Source organism: Cervus canadensis, chromosome 9 (genome assembly GCF_019320065.1).
Source record: "Cervus canadensis isolate Bull #8, Minnesota chromosome 9, ASM1932006v1, whole genome shotgun sequence".
Classification (NCBI taxonomy): domain Eukaryota; kingdom Metazoa; phylum Chordata; class Mammalia; order Artiodactyla; family Cervidae; genus Cervus; species Cervus canadensis.
Genome location: NC_057394.1, coordinates 70,903,811 through 70,928,366, shown reverse-complemented (window position 1 = coordinate 70,928,366; position 24,556 = coordinate 70,903,811). Strand labels below are relative to the sequence as shown.

At 41.3% G+C, this 24,556-nt stretch overlaps 1 protein-coding gene and 1 long non-coding RNA gene across 4 annotated transcripts in view; both read right to left on the bottom strand.

Moving 5' to 3' along the window:
• Positions 1–24,556, bottom strand: part of LHFPL6 (LHFPL tetraspan subfamily member 6) — a 223,212-nt gene that overhangs the window by 161,862 nt on the left and 36,794 nt on the right. The window lies entirely within an intron of this gene.
• LOC122447039 lies at positions 6,524–11,112 on the bottom strand. Its single transcript, XR_006271110.1, has 2 exons — positions 10,278–11,112; positions 6,524–8,753 (listed from the first exon to the last, which is right to left on the bottom strand). It is a non-coding gene; the product is annotated as an uncharacterized LOC122447039 (long non-coding RNA).

Sequence of the window (24,556 nt, the reverse complement as noted above, 5' to 3'; positions counted from 1 at the left end):
CCCACAAGTCAAAGCAGACGGCTTAACTGTTTCACACACATGGCCTGCGCTGTCCATCTGCACATGTACAGGCAATATCCTCTCATCCCACACAGACCTCCGCATCTCCTTTAAGATTCAGCTGGTATCCGACTCTTAGGATGTAGCCTTCTCTCTACAAGACCTACAGTTCAATTCAGTCACTCAATCATGTCTGACTCTTTGCGACCCCATGAACTGCAGCACAAGACCTACAAGTGGATCTGTAAAATTTACACTTATCCAAGTCAAATCTCCCTAGTCTCTCTACATCTGAGAGGAGATTCATCCTGTTTTGCTTATAATTACCTGTGTACTTGTCTATTCCCTCTTCTTCCAAACCACAAAAAGACTGTGTTTTGTTTAGCGTGTCATTTCCACAGGACCTCCTAAAATGTCTCATTCTTGTTGATTTCAGTTGCCCTAAATCCTAATGAACAATATGGAAATAGGGGCTGAATGACAGAATGGTTAAACGGAGTCACAGGTTGACTCTCTCCAAAACGTGTTTAGAAATGAACATTGAGATAGGAAGCTTCTGGTGGTGTATTCTTGGTCCTGTGAACAATTTCCAGGCAGACACAGAAGGAATATTTATCAGGTCATTGGAAGATGCAAAAAAATGTAATAGGAATAGAAAATCGATGCTGAGACAAAATCAGTCCCAAAAAAGGATTGAAACTAACATAATCAGAATATCATCTGAATAAGTATAAAGACCTGAAGCCAGCAACATTAGAATGTAGGATGAGAGAAATACAAGCTCAGGAGCTTTGGCAGAGAGGAAAAACAGCCAAACCTGCCTTGATCCATGCCAACTTGGACAATGTACACACTCACCTTGAGTCTGTATTTAATCCTCCTTATAATCTTATGCTTTATGGGATTCCCTGGTGGCTCAGTGGTGAAGAGTCTGCCTACCAATGCAGGAGACACAGGTTTGATCCCTGATCTGGGAAGATCCCACATGCCATGGAGCATCTAAGCTCACGCACCACAACTACTGAATCTGTGCTCTAGACCCCAGGAGTGGCAACTTCTGAGCCCACGTGCTGCAACTACTGAATTCCATGTGCCCTAGAGCCCATGCTCTGCAACAAGAGAAGCCACCACAATGAGAAGCCTGCAAACTGCAACTAGAGAAAGCCAGGAGAGCAATGAAGACCCAGAGCAGTCAATAAGCAAATAAATCTTATACTTTGAGCTTCCCTGGTAGCCAGCTGGTAAAGAATCTGCCTGCAATGCAGGAGATCCTGGTTTGATTCCTGGGTCGGGAAGATCCCCTAGAGAAGGGATAGGCTACCCACACCAGTATTCTTGGGCTTCCCTGGTGGCTCAGCTGGTAAAGAATCTTCCTGCAATGGGGGAGACCTGGGTTCAATCCCTGGGTTGGGAAGATCCCCTGGAGAAGAGAAAGACTACCTACTCCAGTATTCTGGCCGGGAGAATTCCATGGACTGTACAGTCCATGACTCCATGGACAAAGAGTCAAGCACGACTGAGTGACTTGCACTTCACTTTATTTTAGAACTGATACATGTAAAGTGCCCATTTTACAGAAAGTATGCAGTTTCTTGTTACTATTGTTGTCATTATTATGAAGGGTTTAGGTTTCTAGAAACTCAAAACCAGCCAACCAGGTGACATATTACAAGGGGGTTAGCACAGGCTTAAGCTGCATTAATGGACATGAAGATCCAGATAACTGGCCGGAGAACTTGGCAATGGCCCTGGATTCTACAGAACATTCTGGAGTGATGTAAAAAACTGTAAAAAGCCCAACAGAGAAATCCTAGATATGGAATTTACTTTCCTATTATTTTCTATCACAGCAGGTCCACTCTCTAAGTGGGTCTATCCATACAGGGCCCGTTTATTTTACAAAAGATGAAAAAGTAAGTATAAATTCCAGAATTAAAGCTGGTATTAAACTCAACGAGAGAAGAGGAACAGAGAGAAGCTTAATGGAGCAGAGGTTTAAGAATAAAGAAAAATAAATACAGGGGGTGAACTTCAAAGAAGAGTTAGCACTATCTTAACATGGAAAAGAAAGGATTGTTTGAATAATCGTATTAGAGAAGGACAGGGGAAGATGGCACACCTACAAATAAAGGATAATAAAAAAGCAAGGGCCGATGACTAGCCTGTATTTCAGGGCGGCTGAAATATAAACAGGCCATACTTGACCGATTTAAAGAATGTACTAATGGTATGAAATATGATACAGATGCTTAAAGGGAAGAAAGTCAAAGGATGCAGGAATACCTCTTTAGCCTTGAGAATTAAATATTCAACAAATACCTCCTTAGTACACACATGAAGGAAAATCCAGTGTATACTGATTTTATATAGACTGGATTTCCATTCAAATAACAAGGGTGTAATGAGCAGTTGTTAAAAAGAAAGATGCAATTCACAGGCAGGGCTTGGAAAAAATTGGGATGGTGGGGGAGATTCTAAGTGGTCCCATTAAAACCACATTTATTAAGACACCTTTCAAAAACCATTAGAATTTCCTATCACATAATTTGCAGGAACTGAACACATCTGGAGCTGGAACCATTGTTTGACTCAGCGGTTCACTTAAAAAAAAAGAACAGGACCTTGATTCAAGCTGCATTTTGCAGTTTGAATATTTTGCAGTTATCTGTGGCTTTTTGTTTTTTTAAATTATTTATTTTTAATTGAAGGATAATTGCTTTACAATATTGTGTTGATTTCTGCTATTCATTAACATGAATCAGCCACAGGTACATACACATCCCCCTCAACTTCTCTCCCACCTCCCACCCCATCCCACCCCTCTAGGTTGTCACCGAACACTGTCATACATCAAGCTGTCACACACTGGCTATCTATTTTACACACAGTAATATATATGTTTCAAAACTACTCTCTCAGTTCGTCCACCCTCTCGTTCCCTCACTGTGGCCACAAGCCTATTCTCTGTCTGTCTCCATTACTGAAGTCGCTCAGTAATCTAAATCATCCAGGATCTCCTTCCATCTGAGATGACCCTACAAAAGTCATCACCATTATAGCTTTGTTTGAGGGTAAGGAAAAGGATCCAGGGGTCCACACTATGAGTCAAGCCAGAACTCAGACAGAAGCACTACTTGGCTTACTTCCCATCCTGGGGCTCAGAGGCCAGTCGGCTCTACACTCATTGACATTCTCCAGTCCTGGGCTGATTCGTTCCCCGAAACCCAGCTGAACCTGCTTCTCAAAGGGGATGCCTACTGCTCACCTCTCCACTTACAAATCTTTCCTCTCCCCCTCTTAATGAAAAGAACTAGGCCTCTGAACACTGGGCAAGCTCACTTAGAAAAGGAATTGGTTGTTGTTGTTTAGTCAGTCATGCCTGACTCTGCAACCCCATGGACTATAGCCCACCAGGCTCCCCTGTCCATGGGAGTCTCCAGGCAAGAATACTGGAGTGGGTTGCCATTTCCTTCTCCAGGGGATATTCCCGACCCAGGGATCAAACCCACATCTCCTGTATTGCAGGCAGATTCTTTACCACTGGGCCACCAGGGAAAACCCAGAAAGGGAAATTAAAGGACTTCTAATCAGCCCCTCGGTCACCTCCTAGTTTCCTTAATAGGAGCACGGAGACCCCAGAGAGGAACAGTAATGATGAGCCAGCAGCATCTTGAAATGCCTGAGTGCCAGTCTGCAGGGCATCCCTCTTTCCCAGCAGCCAGCCACTAACACAGACAAGTGTCCCCATGACTGTTCATTCACCACAGTGTCACCTTTACAAACAAAAGTGGAATTTTCCCATCTCTCTCTCTCTCTGATATTAAAAATTATTTCCATTTTAGGGGAAAGTAGCAGGCAAGATAAAACACAGCAAGAAAGAGAATTTACGAGCTGCTTCCCGTACATCTGGGCTACAATTCTTGCACTTGTCACCCCTGTTGACAAGCTTAAAATAAAACCATGAGGTTTATTTTTAGGTCTCCAGATATTCTTCCAGGAATTTCCTTTAAATGCATTTCTCTCCTTTGGCAAGAAGAATTAACACAGAATGAGTAATAAATGTATTTATTGTGTTGTTTAGACTCTTTGGAAGAAAAAAGTGTACATGACTAGATTTTCCAAATAATTACTCTCTTGTTAAAACAGAGAAGGATGCCTAAGGCAGTGCCAGTTAGCTTCTATTGAAGACAGCAGGAGGCCAAGGTCACTATTTCCCAGTATGCGATTAGCAGAGATGCCACTGCCAAGGAATAATATATACTATTCATGCTAATTTCCCTATTTTTATGTAAACATATTTAATGATACAAACCTTGGGTGCTTCGTTGTTTATTCAATAGACTTTCATGAATCCCTGCTATACTCAAAGTCACAGACAAGAAGGATGGAGAGGACTAATGGGTGGATACCTTAGTATCTTCATAATAAGGTGATGGGCTCTGTCCTGGAAATGTATGAACACATTCTCATTTAAAGTCTGAGGACAGTGAAAACAAATAAACCCTCTTGATTTAGTCTAACTTGATGTTCTTATCTCCAATGCACAGAGGAGGAATCTAGGATTTTAGGAAAGTTAATTTGCCCCGCTAGGAAGAGGTGGAATTGAAATTCAGTCTATTCTACTGTAATTTTTGCTTTTCTCCAATTTACTGAGCTATTGGTTGGGAAACAAAGAAAAAAATGCAATCTTGTACTCAAAGTACTTATGGTCCAGAGGGACCACATATATAATAAGCAGGCACCATGCAATGTAAATGAAGATAAAGTGATCACTTTTTTTTAAAGTTTTGCACGAAGAGCCAAGATGAGGAAAGTGTTATAAACAAGAGAAGCATACACTGAGGCTTCTCCAAGGATTAACTTATCCAAAACAAGATGATCCCTGAGTACGTCCTAGGTGCTTAACATAGTGCAGGATGCATAGCAGGTGCTCAATAAGTAACTGTTGAATTATTGAATGAGTCAGTAGGGTTTCCTCAGGTGAACATCAAATGGGGAAAGCTGGGAGCTGCAAGAGGGTGAAGAGGAGACTCGGAGGTGGGGTGCCCGGAGCACCAGTGCTGTGGAGCATCGTACCTGCCTGTGTTTAAGAACCTGAAATGTCCCACTGGGGATGACAGGACATCTACCACTAGGACGTATACAAGGTGGGTACTCAAGATCAGTATTCTCACATCCCATAAATTCAAAGGGCACCATCCACTTAATAATTTATAAGAATAGCGCCCCCCCCACCAGAATTGGGCATATGGAAGTAGGTACATGATACTGCAGACCTGTGATTGAATCTGGAGAAGGACCACATAGAAAAGAACCTAAAAATCAGCCACAGTCCAAACTTCCAACCATATGACATCAAAGAGGTTCCTCAAAGGACATTCCCTGTCAAAGCCACGTGTATGCTCAGTCACCCAGTTATATCTGAGTTTTTGTGACTCCATGGACTGTAGCCCACCAGGCTCCTCTGTCCTGCGGATTCTCCAGGCAAGAATACTGGAGTGGGTTGTCATTTCCTCCTCCAGGGGATCTTCCTGACCCAGGGATTGAACTCACGTCTCCTGAGTCTCCTGCATTGCCAGTGGATTTTTTACCCACTGATCCATCAGGGAAGCCACAGTGCCAATTATAGAGTCAAGCAGAGACTCCATATGAAACCACTGTTTCTTGCTCACTAAAGACAGGAAGACATTCAGTTAAATTACAAACTGTAACAAGGGTGGCATTCACGTGGTATCTACAGTATTACACACAATAGACACCTAATGCCTCAGCATTTTTTCTAATGGAACATATCATCTTTATTACTTTGCAATATCTATCTTATTCAGACAAACTGTTTACCATTAATTTGAAAAATAATAAAATTCATAAACTTGTTTAAGTCACACAGAAACATCCTGAAATCTGTGTCCTTTTATCATCCGATTGATTTCACACAGTAAGTATTTGCAAGTTACCTCACACCAGGATCATGTATTACAACAAATGAACAGATTGCAGCTTTTTTCCCAATGGTCTGTATGAGGAAAGGTTACTGGAATAACTTAAAAACATGTATTAAAAGCAATCTAGACATGTCACCACCTTGTCTATGTCACCATCCCCTCCTGACATACTATTAGGAAACATCCTTTGTTTTCTGGATACACTGTCTCCAGTTTATAATGGAAAAAGAAGCTGTACTGGTAGAAACAGCTTTTATGCCAATGCGAATTAATCAACCTCACTGTCTCTTTGTTGACAGCCATGCTTACATTTGTTCCCCTTTGGACACATCAAACTTTTAAAAACAAAGAAAAAATTAAAGCCACCTGAAGCTCCAATACTTTGGCCACCTGACGTGAAGAGCCGACTCACTGGAAAAGGCCCTGATGCTGGGAAAAACTGATGGCAAAAGGAGAAGGGGGCAGCAGAGGAGGAGGTGGTTGGAAAGCATCACCAACTCAATGGACATGAGTTTGAGCAAACGCCGGGAGATGGTGAAGGGCAGGGAAGTCTGGTGTGCTGCAGTCCCTGGGGTCTCAAAGAGCTGGACACGGCTTAGTGACTAAACAACAACAAACAAAATGGAAAAAGTTAGTTGAAATGTACAAAATGGACTCTGAGGCTCTGGTAAGATTCCAGACAACTCAAGTCAAAACCACATTGTGGGGTTGGAGCAGACACGTAAATTTAGGAATAAAACTGTACCCCATAGAAGTACCAAATTTAAATTACAGATTTATGAGCCCAGAGTGTTAAGCAACCAAAGCTAGCTAGACCTCTTGTAGATCCCCTGCAAGTACAACAATGCTCCACCAACTGCCAAACAATGGATATGGGTGGCCTAGAGGCTTTGAAAATCTCCTAATGAAAGTTCAACCATCCCATGAAGAGCACTGGAAATTCAACTAAAGAGCAAACAACTCAAGCTGAACAAACACTTTACAGAACACAATTTCATAATTCAACCCTTCTGCCATGATACACCCAGGAAAGGAGGGTTAGGGACAAAGGTTCCACGACATAAGCAAAGACTGAAAATACATTCAATGGTTCTTTACCAATCGCTGTCAAAAGGCAACTATGGAAACAGATATGGCTTTTATATTTTCCAGTGTAGTCATGTGCATCTGTTTTTTGATCTTTTATTATTGATTTATGTTTCTAAAAGCCCACACATCAGCCCTATACAAAATATAACTCCATGTAGGAGTGTGAGACATAGAAATTCTGAAAAATGATGCCTGAAGCATCCCCCATTCAGTCCTCTGCCCTGGATGGTTGCAACGCAGAGTAATCCCACCTCCTGCCTGATAACCTGGCTTCCCACAGTGTTTGCCCTCCCCAAACCACTTATTTTTCGTTCTGATGTCAGACTGCTCTTTTAAAAAACAACACAAATCTACTGTCCTGTTCAGAAACCTTTCAGTTCAGTTCAGTCGCTCAGTCCGACTCTTTGCGACCCCATGAATCGCAGCACGCCAGGCCTCCCTGTCCATCCTTTGGTGGCCCCCAAATGCCTACCAAATGAAGTGTGAATTCACACCTTCCACCATACAGCCCCAATTGTAAGAGTTTACTAACTTTACTAACACCAACAACAGTTTTTCAACTTATTTTTGTTGTAGCATCACCATGTTTTGCCAATAAAATCTTACATGCAATCCAAATGATAGAAAGCAGATAAAATGGGTTCTTATTAGAACATATGCATTTCATATATTCATGCATTTCAAATTTATATCATATCCTTTTTATGAAGATACAAACTAATGCATTTTAATTGTACCATGTCTATAGCTCATGGGAGCAAATGTGAAGAACTCCTCCAGACCTGGAAAATAAAGTAAATGTGGTTCCCTTCTATGAGCTGCAAAGTTTGAATCAACGCAAGATGGATGAGATACATAGTCCTCTGTAATAGAGACATTTGTTTACAGACCAGCAAAATACAAACAACTGTAACCCTGTAACACTGTAATTCCAAACTATGTTTCAAAAAAACACTAGTTTCACAAAATGTTAATACATTCCAAAGAAAGAGATGCATGGTCAAATAATACTGGAAACAGCACACACCTTATCTCCCACCAGCCGGCTGGTGGTGGTACTTTCTCATTATAGCCCTGAAAACACTGGTTATTTGACCCATAGCTTTCCACTCTTGCTGTCTTCAAATCCTTCCCTACAACTTTTTTAGAAAAACACTCATGTGATTTATAATAAAGACATTTATAATAAAGCCAGGAACTTTCCCAGTTCCTGGCTCACAGCTCCCCAAACCGTTGGAATGTCCTGAGCAGTAAGAGACATGAGGGCATCTTCTGTTATATTTGGTCTTTTGTCCTCAGTCCCTGAAATCACTTTAGAGCCATAAAGGTGAAATTGTTTTATTATTCATAACAAGACCCTGACTTTATGTTAATGAGGTGACTTGTGGGACGCACCTAAGGATGTGGCTGGTTGCCGGGGAAACCCAACCTTGAATAGAGGGATGGAACTGTCAGTCCCACCTCCTGATTTTCAGGGAGGGGAGAAGGACTGAAGGTTGAATCCACCACCAACAACCAATGATTTAACTAATCACCCTACGTAGCGAAGCCTCTAGAAAAGAGCAAAAGGAGGGGGTTTGAAGAGTTTCCAGTCTGGGGAACCAAAATGCTTCCATGTGCCATCGTGTTGACACCAAATTCCGCTGGGATAGAACCTCTTTTGTTCAGGACTTCACTCTATTTATCTCTTCATCTGGCTGATTCATATTCTTTAATATCCTTTGTGAGAAAAAAAAAACAAACAAAAAACTGGTAACCTAGTAAGTAAGCAGGTTTTTTGAGTTCTGTGGGCCATTCTAGCAAATTAGTCAAATCCAAGAATGGAGGCTGGGGGTCATAGGAACATCTGATTTATAGCCAGTAGGTCAGAAGCACAGGTAACAACCTGGGCTTGTGATTTACATCTGAAGTTGAGGGCAATCTTGGGGGACTGAGCCCTTCACTTGTGGAATCTGTTGCTATCTTCGGACAGATAGTGTCAGAATCCAGATGAATTACAGGATACCCAACTGGTATTGGAGAGTCGCTTCTTGATGTGTGGGAAGCCTCCCTCATGTTGAAACTGGTACTGAATCGATAACCCATTCATACGCGATTCCTGAAAAGTAGCTTGGAAAATACTGCTATAACCAACTTGATACTAACCAGTCTCATCTCATGTTATAAACATTTCTAAAACACAAAATTAAATCAGAGAAACAAGAGAATCACCATCCTGGGGATTTAGGCTACTCTGAGACTAGTAATTTGTACATTCACATTTGATTGTAGAAGGGGGTTAAAAGATGCAGGTGGTCTAGTTCCTTCTTAATCATATCTAGACATATGGATGTATCAGTAAGGGCACAATTTAGGCTGCTGAAACAAAGAGCACCCCCTCAACACAGGAGCTTAAACAAGACAGTGGTTTATTTCTCCCTTTGAGGAATACCCTATGGGGGCGGGGTGAATTCCCTATGGGGGTGGGGTGAATTCCCTCTTGAGCAAAAGATAGCAGCTCCACCACCAGTACATGGATATCTGAACAGCAATAAAGGACACAGGAAAGGCAGGCAAGAATACCTGCTCCTTCCAGGGCCCTGGCCTGGGGTACCCCACACCACTTCCATCTGCATCCCACTGACCAGAATTTGGTTACCTGCCCTACTAGCCACAAAGGAAGCTGATGTGAATCCCCTAGTTTGGGCGCTGATGGAAAACTATCAACCTCTGCCCCCATGGAGCCAGCGGCAAAGATACACTATAAACCAATCAAAATAAGGGCATCCTCTCTTATCATTCAAGTCCATGGCAAGAATGGAGATACTTTGGTGTACATCAGTCCTTCCTTATCAGAAGTTTCACTTCCTGCTGTTTCAGTTACCCACAGTCAACCAGTCAGAAAATATTCAATGTAACATTCCAGAAATAAACAATTCATACATTTTAAATTTCATGCTGTTCCCAGTAGTGTGATGAAATCTCACGCCCTCCAGTTCCATCCCACCCAGGGCGTGAAGCATCCCTTTGTCCAGCTCATCCCGCATGCTAGTCGTTAACAGCTGTCTTGGTTATCAGACTGCCTGTCCTATAGAACAGTGCCTGTGTTCAAGTAAACCATACAGTACTAAGTAATGGCCCCAAAGCACAAAAATAGTGCTGCTCGAAGTCTGACCATTCTCTTACTGCGGATGAGGGGCACCACCGTGCTTTCAAAAATACCAGTCTAAAAAAAAAAAAAAAAAAGAATACCAGTCTATTTACCTTGTTTCCATAGCAGATCAGAAGACTTCTACACTTCCAAGTCTGAAACAGGACAATATTGCCACAGGTACTTGCCTGTTTCTTTGTGGCCATAAACAAAACCCCTCATCCTTCAAACTCCCGGCTGTCAAGTTTCCAATGAAGAATCCAGATTTGAACATCAGTAGTGACAGTCACAGTAGCTTCAGGGTGGCACATCAGACAGTGCCTGTAATCGACTCTTGTCCTCGGTATAAAATACAAATGTACCCTTGTTTTGAGCCTAGTTAAGAACATTTAGAAAAATCAAAACCAGGCTCTGCTTTGCTTTGAGTAAATTCTATGCCAAAAAAATTACATTTACAGCATCAAAGAAATCATGTTTTTCAATAATGACAAGTAAAAGACAAGAGATAAGGATTTTAACATAAAACTAATCTTGAAGCAGCTGGCAGTAATCAGAACTACCTACAAAAATTTCCATTTTTTATTCTTTTCAGAAGCCTATAGTACAAACGGGACTTGATCCTACTTCAATAGTAAACATCTTTTAAAATATTCTTTAGGTCAAGGAAATTGAAGCTTTCTTATTAACCCTTCTGTTAGCAGCCCAGAACAGGTTAAATGAAATCTCTGAACCACTCTGCACAGTACCTAGTTCATGCAGTTTTCCAAAGATGGTAGTAATAAGCATTCCATTTATGGTTGTGTGGTTCATGCACACAGTAATAGCAGAGGAAACAACTGGATTTCTTAGACAGAATTCTACATGTCAATTGTGTGTGTGTGCTCAGTCGTGTCCAACTGTGCGTGACCCCCTGGACTGTGGCCTGCCAGGCTTTTCTGTCCATGGGATTTTCCAGGCAAGAATATTGGAGTGGGTTGCCATTTCCTCCTCCAGAGGATCTTCCCAACCCAGGGATCGAACTCTTGTCTCTTGCGTCTCCTGCACTGGCAGGTGGATTCTTTGCACTGTACCACCTGGAAGCCCAATGTCAATTTTAAATATTCCTTATGACAAAGTGGGGCTTCCCTGGTAGCTCAGTCAGTAAAGAACCTGCCTGCAGTGCAAGAGACCTGGTTTGATCCTGGGTTGGGAAGATCCTCTGGAGAAGGAAACGGCAACCCACTCCAGTATCCTTGCCTGGAAAATCCCATGGACAGTCCTGGTGGGCTGCCGTCCACGGGGTCTCAAAGAGTCAGGCACAGCTGAACAACTAACACTTTTCACTACTACAAAGTAGCTCTACAAGTGATGTCAATATGTAAAGATCTCAAAGAGATACTGTAAATGAAAAACTCAGAGGTCAAAACGTTGTCATCATTGCATGTTGTCATTTGTGGAGAGGAGATGGGAAAGGAAAGCAGGTATTCATACATGTTTGTACATGTATTACACACTTTTCAAATGATACCCAAGAAAGTATTAACAATGGATGTCCTCTAGAGGAGACCTAGGTAGGTGTGGGAAAATGTAACAAGAGATGTTTTTACTACATACAGTTTTATACCTTTATAACTGTAGGCTGCATCCATGCATCACTCATTCAAATAAAATTAATAATTACATATTTTATCACTGAAAAAAGAATGCAACCTTCACTCCCTTACCATTTAAAATACTACCTCTATTATTTCCCTAGGGCTGTCATAAAGTACTGCAAACTGGGTGCTGTAAAACCACAAAAATTTGTCTCTCACTTCTGAAGCCTAGAAATCAGAAATCAAGGTGTCAGCAGGGCCATGCTCTCTGCCAAGCCTGGAGGGGAGGATTTTCCTTTGCCTTGTACTGCTACAGTGGCCCCAGGAATTCCCTGATTTGTGGCAGCATAACTGTAATCTCTGCCTCCAAGGCCACATGACCTTTTCTAGGTTTATCGCTGTCCGAATTTCCCTCTTCTTACAGGACATCAGTTATATTGGATTAGGGTCCACCTTGGTCCAGTATAACCTCATCTTAAGTTGATTATGGCTTCCCTGGTGGTTCAGATGGTAAAGAAACTGCCTGCCAATGCAGGAGACCTGGGATTGATCCCTGACCCCTGGAAGGGGTCCCTGGAGAAGGAAATGGCAGCCCACTGCAGTATTCTTGCCTGGAAATCCCCAGGGACAGAGGAGCCTGGTGGACTAGATAGAGCCTGTGGGGTCCCTAAGAGTCAGACATGACTGAACGACTGAACAACAGTAACTTGATTACATCTGTAAAGACACTAGTTTTCCAAACAGGATCACACTCATAGGTACCTGGGGTTCGGGTTTCAACACGTGTTTCTGGAGGACACAATTCAGCTCCTAACACTCTGTCACCCAGCTCATCATTCACTACATTTTATAGACCTCGTTTCTCTGTTGCTTCTTTCTGGTGGGAGTTCAATACAGCAGAGTGCCTGGACGATCCCCAGAATCACTTGTCTTCCTCTTAAAGGTTTGGTTGGCATTGTAAAAATGAAAATGTATCCCTTTGTGACAGAAATCGAAATAAAAGTTCAAAAGAATAGAAGAGCAGATAGATTTTACCTATGTTAACAGGGAAACAGGGCTTTCCTGGTGGTTCAGACGGTAAAGAATCCACTTGCAATGCAGGAGAGCCAGGTTTGATCCCTGGGTCGGGAAGATCCCCTGGAGAAGGGAATCTCCAGTATTCTTGCCTGAAGAATCCCATGGACAGAGGAGCCTGACTGGCTACAGTCCATGGGGATCGCAAAGAGTCAGACACAACCGAGCGACTAACACACAATAGGAAAACAAGGTCATTTAACACCACTAAAGGGGAATTTCAGGCACTTGATGAGGTTGCTCTGTGAATTCAGAGGTAGTGAACACATGCTGTTTTTCTAGTAGTTTTTAGCTGGTTGAAACTGATGCTCATAGAAGTATGTGCCGCTAAATTTTATAGATAAATTGAAGCAAATAAGAAATTAAAGCTTTGTTCGAAACAAAAATTTGTTAAGGAAAAAAAATGCCTTTCTTCTGTTGTGATTTTTACCTCTTCCTTTGAGAGTCATAATCACTTGTTCTTAGCTACTACAGGTAATAAACAATTATGCTCAGGTCATAAGAAAGAAGGGGTAAGGGATTAAAAGAGACCATCAGCATTCTAAATAAATGACTCAAGGAAATCAAGATGAGAATAAACTAACCTAACCATTCACAAAGCATTCATTGACATTAACTGATTACCTACTTCAGCCTTCTACTTGACAATCCATAGGAAAGGAAAAAATGAGACATGGTCATCTCACCACTCTCTTTATGCATTGTCTTTTCCATGCTCAAGTTAACAAGAGATCTCCTATTAGGTAAGAGATCTACCAACTTAGGACAGACCTAAGTTCGCAAGCAGCAAGTAGTAAACTTGCATTATCCAAAAAAAAAAAAAGCAATCTCTAAAATATTAAAATGCACTGCAAAGTATCGTTATCTTTGAATTATACAACCAAGTGATTGCTTAGAAGGGCAAGGAAACCAAGAATGAAGAGGGGCAGGAGGGACGGGGTGGCTTTGTGGACAGCCTTGTCTGTGGCAGCCATGGGCTTGCACCACTCAGAGGGGAGCAGGATCAGCAGAGTGGAGGCCAGTCACCGCATCTTTGGTCCCTCACCGTGGATGCTGAGGCCACGCCTCCCCAAGGTTGTCCCAGCCAATGAATGAGCAGCGTGAGCATAACGCTGAGTCTAGCCCTTCTTGCCCAATTAGGACTCTTCCTGTCCTCGGAGGCTCCCGCAGAAGTGCGCTGAAGTCTGACGCTCTTTTCACCCAACCCTCTTCCTGCCTCTCTCATTTCACAGGGGTCAGCTCTCCAGCCCAGTTCGGTCATCCTCTCCACCTTGCCCTCTTATCACTCACTGGTGAAAACCCCCAGCTCCGATCTCCTGTATGTCTGACCAGTTGAATGCAGCTAAAATTCTACTTAAGCTGGTATCATAATGAATCAGTCACTGTCAAATCCAGCTCAGATTTATCTTGTGTCTACTTGAGACTTCATGGGTGGGTGATGGGCGGTTTCTTTGGAGGCAGTCACTCTTCCTCAAACCATGAAGCGTGATTCTTTATTTTCCAACTCTGGAGCTTTCGCCATCCCCTCCGTGTCTGTATTCTAATACATCCGCTCTCCAGAAGCAGCTCCGACAGTCCCCTGAGGACATTACGAGGCTGTGCAGCACATCCCCTCCGACAGCCTTGTACCTCCGCGCCTGTCATTTTGATTAACTGGCTTCCTACTGACGGGAGCCCTTAAAGCCTTGCGGGAATTTTTCAGGCTCATTCAATGATTCTCTATCGGCAGTGTCTTCCCGCCTCTCACCCCATCCCTCCACCGGCAAGGTACACAAACGCACTGCTGTCTCAAAATAATGGGACAGGTGAGGTCACTGGCAGCTCTATATTCACAGTCCTAAACACACACACTAAACAATTCCACATGGCTTCAGCTAAGATACATAAAATGCTAGATCTAGGCTGTGAAACACAGGTTTATGAACCAAGGAAATCACAGTTACAAGGCAAAACAGAAAACTAAGCCTAACACAGTGAAAGTCCACCTTCTAAGTGTGCAGGTTCCAGCCTTCCAGTTTATTTGGAGGCAGATACACTTCCAGTTTATTTCATGCCAGAGAAGGAGCCTCTACAACTTCCACGTGAAGAAATCTCACTGCTATAAAACTGCATTCAAATGTTACAATGGGTGTAATTACCTAAATGCAGTTATTAACTTAGAGCTTTGGTTTTTCTATCTTAAGTCTGAATCACAACTCCTTTTGACTTTCTCCACATCTCATTATCCATCTTTACAATTTTTAATCAATTTGTTGGGTTTCTCCCACATGTCGTAAAAATAAGCAAAGGAATACAACAAAAGCGAAACCTCCAACAACTCAGAACCCAAACAAGACACAGTCACCAGGAAAACAGGTCTGGGCCCATTCTACTAAACCATTATTACAGGACATGACTGAGTTAGAACATGAAGTGAAGTCGCTCATTCGTGTCCAACTCTTTGTGACCCATGAACTGTAGCCCCTCAGGCTCCTCCGTCCATGGGGTTTTCCAGGCAAGAATACTGGAGTGGGTTGCCATTTCCTTCTCCAGGGGATCTTCCAGACCCAAAATCACTTAAAAAAAGCAACGAGAGTCAAGGTTGAGTTACCACGCTGAGCAGCAGCCTGGAACAGTACAGAAAGGAGGAAATCAACGTGGGGGTTGAGAGTTCCATTTCTAACTCTTTATTTCTTGTGCTGTGATTTTACTTCTTGGATGCCATGCCATTTTCCCCATTTTTAGGATAATTTGTAGACTAATCTGATGGTCAATGTTAGTGTCCCCAGTGGGCACCATTCTTCAGATTTGATGCAGATTTGAGGGTCACTTCTCATGATTCTGGACTACCATGTTTAACCTGGATTCAGTGGAGACACAGCTTCAGATAAACTCAGGATAGGCAGGAACATAAAAGTTGACACCTGTCGAAGCAATCAGAAACATGGCAAAAGGTGGGCCATTCTACGGGACAAGTGATATAGCCTTTCCAGGAAGCCAGTGTCAAGAGAAAAGGGACTTACTCCTTGAGTATGGAGACCTTAGAGACATCAGGTGTAAGACACAGTCCAGACTGGCTCTTGGCAAGGACAAATCAGTTGTGAATCATACTTTGGAAACAATTCTGAAGTTTGTATATGAGCTGGTATCGAATTACACTAAGGAGTTACTATCCATTTTGTTATACCTAATAATTTTAATCTGGCTACATAGAAAATATTATTCTTTGAGCTATCCACTGAAGAAATTAGATGTAGAAAGTGAGGATATTTGTAATTTACATTAAAATCTCTCTACATAAAATGTGATTTATTCATCTACCATAGGGTGATACATCCACTCCGGGGAATGGCAAACATTTTCTGTGAAAAGCAAGACAGTAAATATTTCAGGTTTCATGGACCATTGTGACTCTGTTGCATTTACTCAATTTTACTGTCCTGGCACAAAAACAGCCACATATGTGCTAAGTCAGTTCAGCTGCATCTGACTTTTTGCGACCCAGTGAATTATAGCCTGCCAGGCTCCTCTGTCCAATGCATAAATGACTGTGCACGGCTATGTTTCAGTAAAACTTTATTTACAAAAACAAGGGGTCTACAGGTCATCGTTTGCTGACCTCTGATCTATTCCATTTAAAAATGGATGCTGGGCTCATTGCAAATAGATGGTTGGCCATAGTATAAAACACAGCCCAACATATGGTTCCTGTTCACTTTGAGATCCATGATAACCAGCAAGTTGTTTTCCCACTCAGCTAGTCTTTTCTCCAGCATGTGACTCAGAAACTTTATTTGAAAACAAAACAAAAGCAATTAGCCAATAAAGTAAAATAACAATGTCAGAAGAAAATTTAACTCTGAGAAGACTCTAAGGTCCTAAGAGCACCAGGGACCTCTGGCTTTGGAACTAATTAGCATGGGACCAGCTTTTAAAAATAAGTGGGAAAGTCTTTGGACCTTTCACCACTGAGACCCAGTTTACTCTTTTAGGTCTTCAGGACACTGGTGCAACTCAGCAAATCAATATGTTCATACACAAAGGCTACACGTGCCCAGTGGTCTGGAAGAGTAAACATAGGTTCCCAGTGGGTCTGGGGCAACTACTGTCAGTGGATAAACCACTGGGAAAACTGGACTCCATTATCCTGAACACTGTACAGGTGAGGTCAGCACCTCTTACAAAGTGGTTATAGATTCCACTGGAATACAGGTGTCTGTTTGTCTATCTGGATGCTCATAAATGAACGATCCTTCCAGAAAGATCCCCACAAACTCAAGATTCCCATCAAGATGACTCTAGACATACAGAAGTCAAGATCAAATATTTAGAGGGTTAATTAAGTTGCACCATCGGTTAAGAGTTTACCTATAATGGAATGCTTTAGTCTATTCAGTTTTGTGCTCTGCCATTAAAACTGCATGTCATAAACTTTTATGGAATATAGCATGTCATGAAATTTGAATAGACTTAGTACCTAAAAGAGTTTCATAGAGATGAGTAAAAACTGAGAGAAAATTCATGTTATATAGATTCTTTATTAATAAAAAGAAATCTAAATCATGATTTAAATTTTGAGGGGAAAAAAATCCATAGAGCTAAGATAAGATAGCCTATAAATTCTTTGGAAATGAGAAGTGGGGTTGGGGTGGAGGAGTGAAACCCCTGCCAAGCTTCAAGGTCATAAAAGGAGTTGAAATAAAATACAAAGCTATATATAGAACCACATTTTTCATGGTAATATACTTTATGGTTCAAACTGGTCAGTAAAGTAGCACACTTGTGAAAATACATTAGAGTCTTCAAATTAATTCTATGTATTATTTGGAAATTCTTCATTAAAATTAACTAGAAATGACACAGGAAAAAAATTACTATTGTTAAGCCTTATTAGAACGTTGTTTGTAGAAACATGTTACTTATTTTTAAATTTCTGCTTTTAAGTATTGTATCCACCCAGGACATAATACATACATTATTAGAAATACTGTTGTATTTCTATAGTAATTCACACCCTGACACTTATGTAAACTTATGTCAAGAGGAGGGGAGATTTATCTCTTCCCTAACCCAACACACAGGATTTTTTGATGGGAAATAAGGTCCTTAGGGATATATGTAATCTACATAATATAAAAAGTTTTCAACACATTGTTTGAGTTTTGGGGGTTAGCAATTAATATCATAATTATAAAACAGTTGCATCCTCCTGGAAAACTAAGTTGAAAAACTTATTTTAACAGAAAATAATAAAATTACCCTCCTTTCAAAGAATTTGAAATTGTCAAACCCCTGTATAGCTAGTTGGGGATTACTTGCTTCTTGACCTGTACCAGCTAGTCAGAAATGACACTTCTCTGCTGGATGCTGCCAAACCTGGAATAAATCTATGGACAAAAGGTTCAGCCAGTTTTGAAATCATAAATTTTTTATGAATCAAAGAACATACTGACCTTTTCCAAGCTCTTTTTTTCAATGCTTATTCCTTCCTTTATTTTCTAACATTGTTAAGAATGAAGTGTCATTCTGATATAAATTACTAATTTCATTTGTCAGAACCAATAGGTTAAGTGAAGTCAAAATGCCCGAATAGGGAACAGTATTCAATCTTCTACCTTTGATGCAAACTTATGCCATTTTTGTTTTAGAAGAAAAACAAGTCTACATATACCCACTCTCACCCCACTCAGGGCTTCATAGGTGGCTGAGTGGTAAAGAACCCACCTGCCAATGCAGGAGAAACAGGTTTCATTCCTGGGTCAGGAAGATCCCTTGGAGGAGGAAATGTCAACCCGCTCCAGTAGTCTTGCGTGGGAAAAGGACAGAGGAGCCTGGCAGGCTACAGTCCATGGGTCACAAAGAGTAGGACACAACTGAAGTGACTTAACAGGCACAAGCATATGAAATAGGTGGGAGGGGGGATCGGGATGGGGAATACATGGAACTCCATGGCTGATTCATGTCAATGTATGACAAAACCCACTACAATATTGTAAAGTAATTAGCCTCCAACTAATAAAAATAAATGAAAAAAAAAGAAATAATGCTCACTGATCTATAAAAAAATACAACTTGAAATTGCATATGGTCAATTGATTTTTCAACCAAACTGCAAAGGCAATTTGATGGGGAAAAGATAGCCTTTACCACAAATGATACTAGAGTAATTGTATGTCCATATGAAAAACAAACACAGACTTCCCTGACAATCCTGTGGTTAAGACTCTGCTTCCAAGGCAGGGGGCATGAGTTTGATCCATGGTTGGGGAACTAAAATCCCACATGCACAAGGTATGGCCAAAAAAAAAAATCCTTTAATTTCCAAAATAGACCAAATTCGTTGTTGTTGTTTTTCAGTGGTTAAGTCATGTCCAACTCTTTGTGACCCCAAGGACTATAGCTTGCCAGGTTACTCTGTCTATGAGATTTCCTGGGAAGAATACTGGAGTGGGTTGCCATTTCCTCCTTTGGGGTATCTTCCATACCCAGGGATTGAACCTGTGTTTCTTGCATTGGCAGGCAGATGCTTTACTACTGAGCCATAAGGGAAGCCCTATAGACCAAAGTACAAAATCTAAAACACTTGAACTTCCAGAAGAAAACATAGAAGTGATCTTTGTGACTTTAAGTTGGGCAAATATTTCTTATTAATAGATACAAATTGTAAGCCACAATGAGATACCACCACATCAGATAAGAATAGGCTTGAGTTAGAAAGACAGATCATAGCAAATGTCGGAAAGGATGCAGAGCAACAGGAATGCTCATATACTGCTGGTGAAAAGTGAACGTGAAAGTCGCTCAGTCGTGTCCCACTCTTTGCGACCCCATGGACTACTCAGGAAAACAGTTCAGCTTGTCAAGTTAAGCACACGTATTCCACACAATCCCTGCAATCTTATTCCTAGTCATTTACTCAAGAGAAATGGAAACTCAATGTTCACATAAAACTTTTAGGCAAATGCTTAGGGTAGCTGTATTTACAATCACTAAAAACTGAAAAGGAAAAAAAAAAGCATATTGTTGTTCAGTCCCTAAGTCATGTCCGACTCTTTGTGATCCCATGGACTGCAGCACACCAGGCTTCCCTGTCCTTCACTGTCCCCCAGAGTTTGCTCAAACTCCTGTCCATTGAGCTAGCAAAGCCATCCAACCATCTCATCCTTTGTTGCCCCCTTCTCCTCTTGCCCTGAATCTTTCCCAGCATCAGGGTCTTTCCCAAATGAGTCAGCTCTTTGCATCAGGTGACCAAAGTATTGTAGCTTCAGCTTTGGCATCAGTCCTTTCAGAGAATTTTCAGGATTGATTTCCTATAGGGTTGATTGGTTTGATCTCCTTGCAGTCCAAGGGACTCTCATGAGTCTTCTCCAGCACCACAGTTGACAAGCATCAATTCATGGGCTCTCAGTCTTCTTTATGGTCCAACTCTCACATCCATACATGACTACTGGAAAAACCATAGCTTTGACCAGACAGACCTTTGTTGTCAAAGTGATGTCTCTGCTTTCTAATATGCTGTCTAGGCTTGTTAGAGTTTTGCTTCCAAGGAGCAAGTGTTAAAAGATTTCATGGTTGCAGTCACTGTCCACAGTGATTTTGGAGCCCAGGAAAATATAATCTGTCACTGTTTCCACTTTACCCCCAGTATTTGCCATGAAGTGATGGAACCAGATATCATGATTTTAGTTTTTTGAATGTTGAATTTTAAGCCAGCTTTTTCACTCCCCTCTTTCACCCTCATCAAGAGGCTCTTACATCCTGTAACTAGTATATATAATACCATGGTGTGATCCATCCCTTCAGTGGTATACTACTCAGCAAGAAAATTCACACAAACAAGATGAATGTAATTGCAAGTAAATAATACCTCAAGAAACTGAACATTACTTTTAGCATCTTTTTAATCCCTGCGTATCCCTCATTCCATTCCCCAAAGTCAAGTTTTGACACATTGAAGAATGTGCTTGAGACATAGATAAAACATAAACTTCTATATTTTAAAATTTTCAGTTACTGACAATGATAGCCTTTTGCACCTAAAAGCTTCTACTTAATAACTCAGAATATCTTGGCTAACTTCCTTAATTATATGTGAATAATCTAAATACAGTTGACCTGGTCTTTTTATTGTACAGGGTAATTATTCAAACATCAGAAAAAAATTTCACAAGAACATAAAATTTTGAAAATCAGTACCCTCTGCACCACATAGCATTCCCTTCATGAATCTGAAACAGTATGTGATTATCTCATTCACAAGGTTTTTTGATCAAAATAAGTCGTACACATGGGTAATGTAACCCCAGTGTCACCAGGCCAGCTTAAACATGTACCCTTGAATCCTGTCCAGAGGCAGGGGCCAGCATTAATATAAGTAGAATCCATTAACTGAGAGGAACACACACAGCCACATTCAAAGGCTATGATTGTGACAGTAATTGGTAAACTGAATATTCTGCAAAAAGTCTCTCTGTTCTTAATGGCTTTGAAACCATCCTTGGGCTATACCACTGTCACCGACAGGAACAATAGTGGTGCGCACTGGTGCATGCAAGGATCAAAAACTGTGTTGAAAGGGCCTGCAATTAATAATAATTGCTCCCCAAGTGTCTATTTTACATAAAGATTCCACTTCATAAGGGATGCATTCAAGTCCACCAGATAGGCTTAATATTTTCCCTGTGGGTGGTCCTTTCTGGGAAAGTTATTCAAAGGCTCTGCATGGGGCTAGCAAAACATCATTAGTAAGAAGGATACAGAAGAATTATAGAGACAAAGCATACCTTGTCAACTGGTGACATCTTACAGGGCAACCCATGCAGGTTTTGAGGCCTGTGAAATGAAGGGCTCCCTGAGACAATGAGGCCACGATCGCTTGTTTACTCAAGTCTTATTATTTATGGGGGCTCTTTGGGGAGGTGGTGACTGAGAATGGGGTTGACACTTGCCAGACTGGTTGTATGTATAACTATTATTTTCCTATGGGTAATTTTATTTTATTTTCCTATGAGTAATTTTAAACAAAAGAGGGAAAAAATTTTAATGCTGTTGAATGAAGTTAAAGGCAGAAATGTAAAGCAGCAACAACCAAGTAAAGGGAAACCAGAATCATTTCTGTGATTCCAACAAAGTGAGAAATTTAAATAGACACCAGCACTCTTACGCTCACATTAGAAAAATCATTCATTTTCATCTTCACTGGGTCTTCCCTGATGGCTCAGTGGTAAGGAATCTGCCTGCAATGCAGGAGACTTGCACGAGACCCAAGTTCAATCCCAGGGTCAGGAAGATCCCCTGGAAAAGGAAATGGCAACCCACTCCAGCATTCTTGCCTGGAAAATCCCATGGACAGAGAAGTCTGGCGGGCTAGGGTCCATGGGGTCATAAAGAGTCAGACACAACTTAGCGACTGGAACAACAATCTTCACTGGGAAGCAAATGAATGCAACTAATGAAATATAATTTTTAAATTATTTCAATAATCACTTAATAACCATGAATCATGGTAAAGTTGATTAAGATAACTGTCCCATTCTTCAACCCTCCTTGTAACTATACTCCTTGAAATGAAAACTCACAGTTTGATCCACTGAAGTTGGACTGATCTCATGACCAAAAGTTGGACTGATCTCATGACTCATCTTTTTGGCTTTGGCCAAAAGATGCAGTGGAACTGATACCGTGCTGGTACTGAGACTATATCTCAAGAGGCCAAGATTGCCTTGGAATTCTGCCCTGCTGTCATGGAAGCAAGCCTGAGCTACCATGCTGAATGATGAGAAACAGAGAGAGCAATCTCAGCTGAGACCACCCTCTACCAGCCACCAGCCAATCCCTCTGAAGCTGCAGACACATGTGTGAGAGCAGGTGAGATCAACCTAGGCCATCCCAAGCCAGATGAACCACCCTGCTGACACATAAATTCATAAGAATAATTAACATATGGTTGTTTTGCCATGAAATGCGAGGACTGTTTGTTACACAGTACAAGCTAACTGATATAACTGCCTACCTTTTCAAGTTGTTCCTTGGATTTCATTCTATACCACTCTCCTTTCCTGTCCTTGTGTTTTCAAGGTTACCAATATCACCACTACTAGTCCTATGACTCCTGATTACTCAGTCCACTTTGATCTCTACCTCTCCTGTAATTTCCCACTAGTCCCTTAGTCTAGCAACTTCAGTACAGAAGTGAGTCTCATTTCTATCTGCTAAAGGAAGAAACATTTGTCTTCTAAAAGCTCTCCTTTCCTCACTCTTTTGTTTCTTTAATACATTCTTTAGTCACTGACATAGAAAAATTTTCTTACTAAATCAAAGTCATTATCTTACAGGTGACTTCCCTGGTGATCCAGTGGTTAAGAATCCGCCTTGTGATGCAGGAGATTTGGGTTTGATCCCTGGTCGGGGAACTAAGATCCCACATACCATGGAGTAACTAAGCCCTTGAGCCAGAACTAGAGTCCGTGTGCTAGAACGAAAGATCCCACGTGATGCAAATAAAGTCCCGTGTGCCATAACTCAGACCCAACACAGCCAAATCGGTTAATTAACTATTTTACAAATCATCATTTTACTAAAATGCATGTCTAGATACATCATTCCCCATCCCAGAGAGCTGAATAGCCCTCAGTTACCTACAGAATGTTCCAAACTGTTTAGCATGGGATTCAAGATGCTTTGTCATTCGATTCCAATCTTTCCTTTTAGTCATTCCCTACAGCACCTTTGCATACTTCTTCAGTCAAATCAAGCTAGAATGATCGCCCAAGCGGACTATGCTTTTTCGTATCTCTGTGCCTTTAACGTGTAATCTTCCTCTCTTCTCGTGCTTGCTTCGGCAGCACATATACTAAAATTCTCCCCCTCTTCTCTACCCATTGAGCTCCCAACCAATTGACTCAATGCCTGACAGCTCTTTGACCCCTCTTTGGCAACGGGCATGCACCCCCTCCCCTCCACTCACACCTCCTTATGAGTGTGTTGGGTAAATCTATTCATTACCTTGAGCAACTCTCATAAGCCCCTATTATGGTAATTTTCTCATACAGTTGACTCTATACTTGGTTGAATGCTGGAAGGCTGTACATTCTTTGGCAGCATGGCATCCGCCACATGCCCAGCACAGTGCTTATTACATTAAATACAATATTCTACAGATCCTGGGGTACCAGAGGAGAGAGGACCTCTTCAGAGAGAACACAGTTTTCTGGCCAAGAACCAAATCCAGATGTGTGTCAAATAAACACCTTTGCTCCACATAAGACATGAAAAGTTAAGTACAGCAGAAAGTTAGCTTTTGACTCCTTAAAAATTTTACATTTAAATATCACAATATAGCATTAGTTACTTCACCCCTATTCAGGAAGCTGACAACTATGATTATGTTAAATTCACCTGGAGTCAGGACCCAGAGGTGCTGAGATACCTTTCTGTTCTCACTCTTGCCTGTCTGGTATACTTAGAATAAGATAAGTGAAGGATAATTTCTGAATGCAGCAAAACCTTGAAAAACAAAGCTCTCTGTTATGCAAACTTTTTTTTTTTTTCCATTCTGCTATAAAGAGATGAAAAAAATAAGTTGATATCAGAACTGAAGCCATGGCTATTTCTGGCATATATTATATTCAGAAGAGAGTTCTGTAATCACATGCACATTTTGCCTCTAAAAAGAAACACAGTGACCCTGAGAACAGTTTCTCAATTCCTCTGAGTCCCTCCTTCTTATGTAACATGAGTGGTTGAGGCTAACTTCACACTTAACT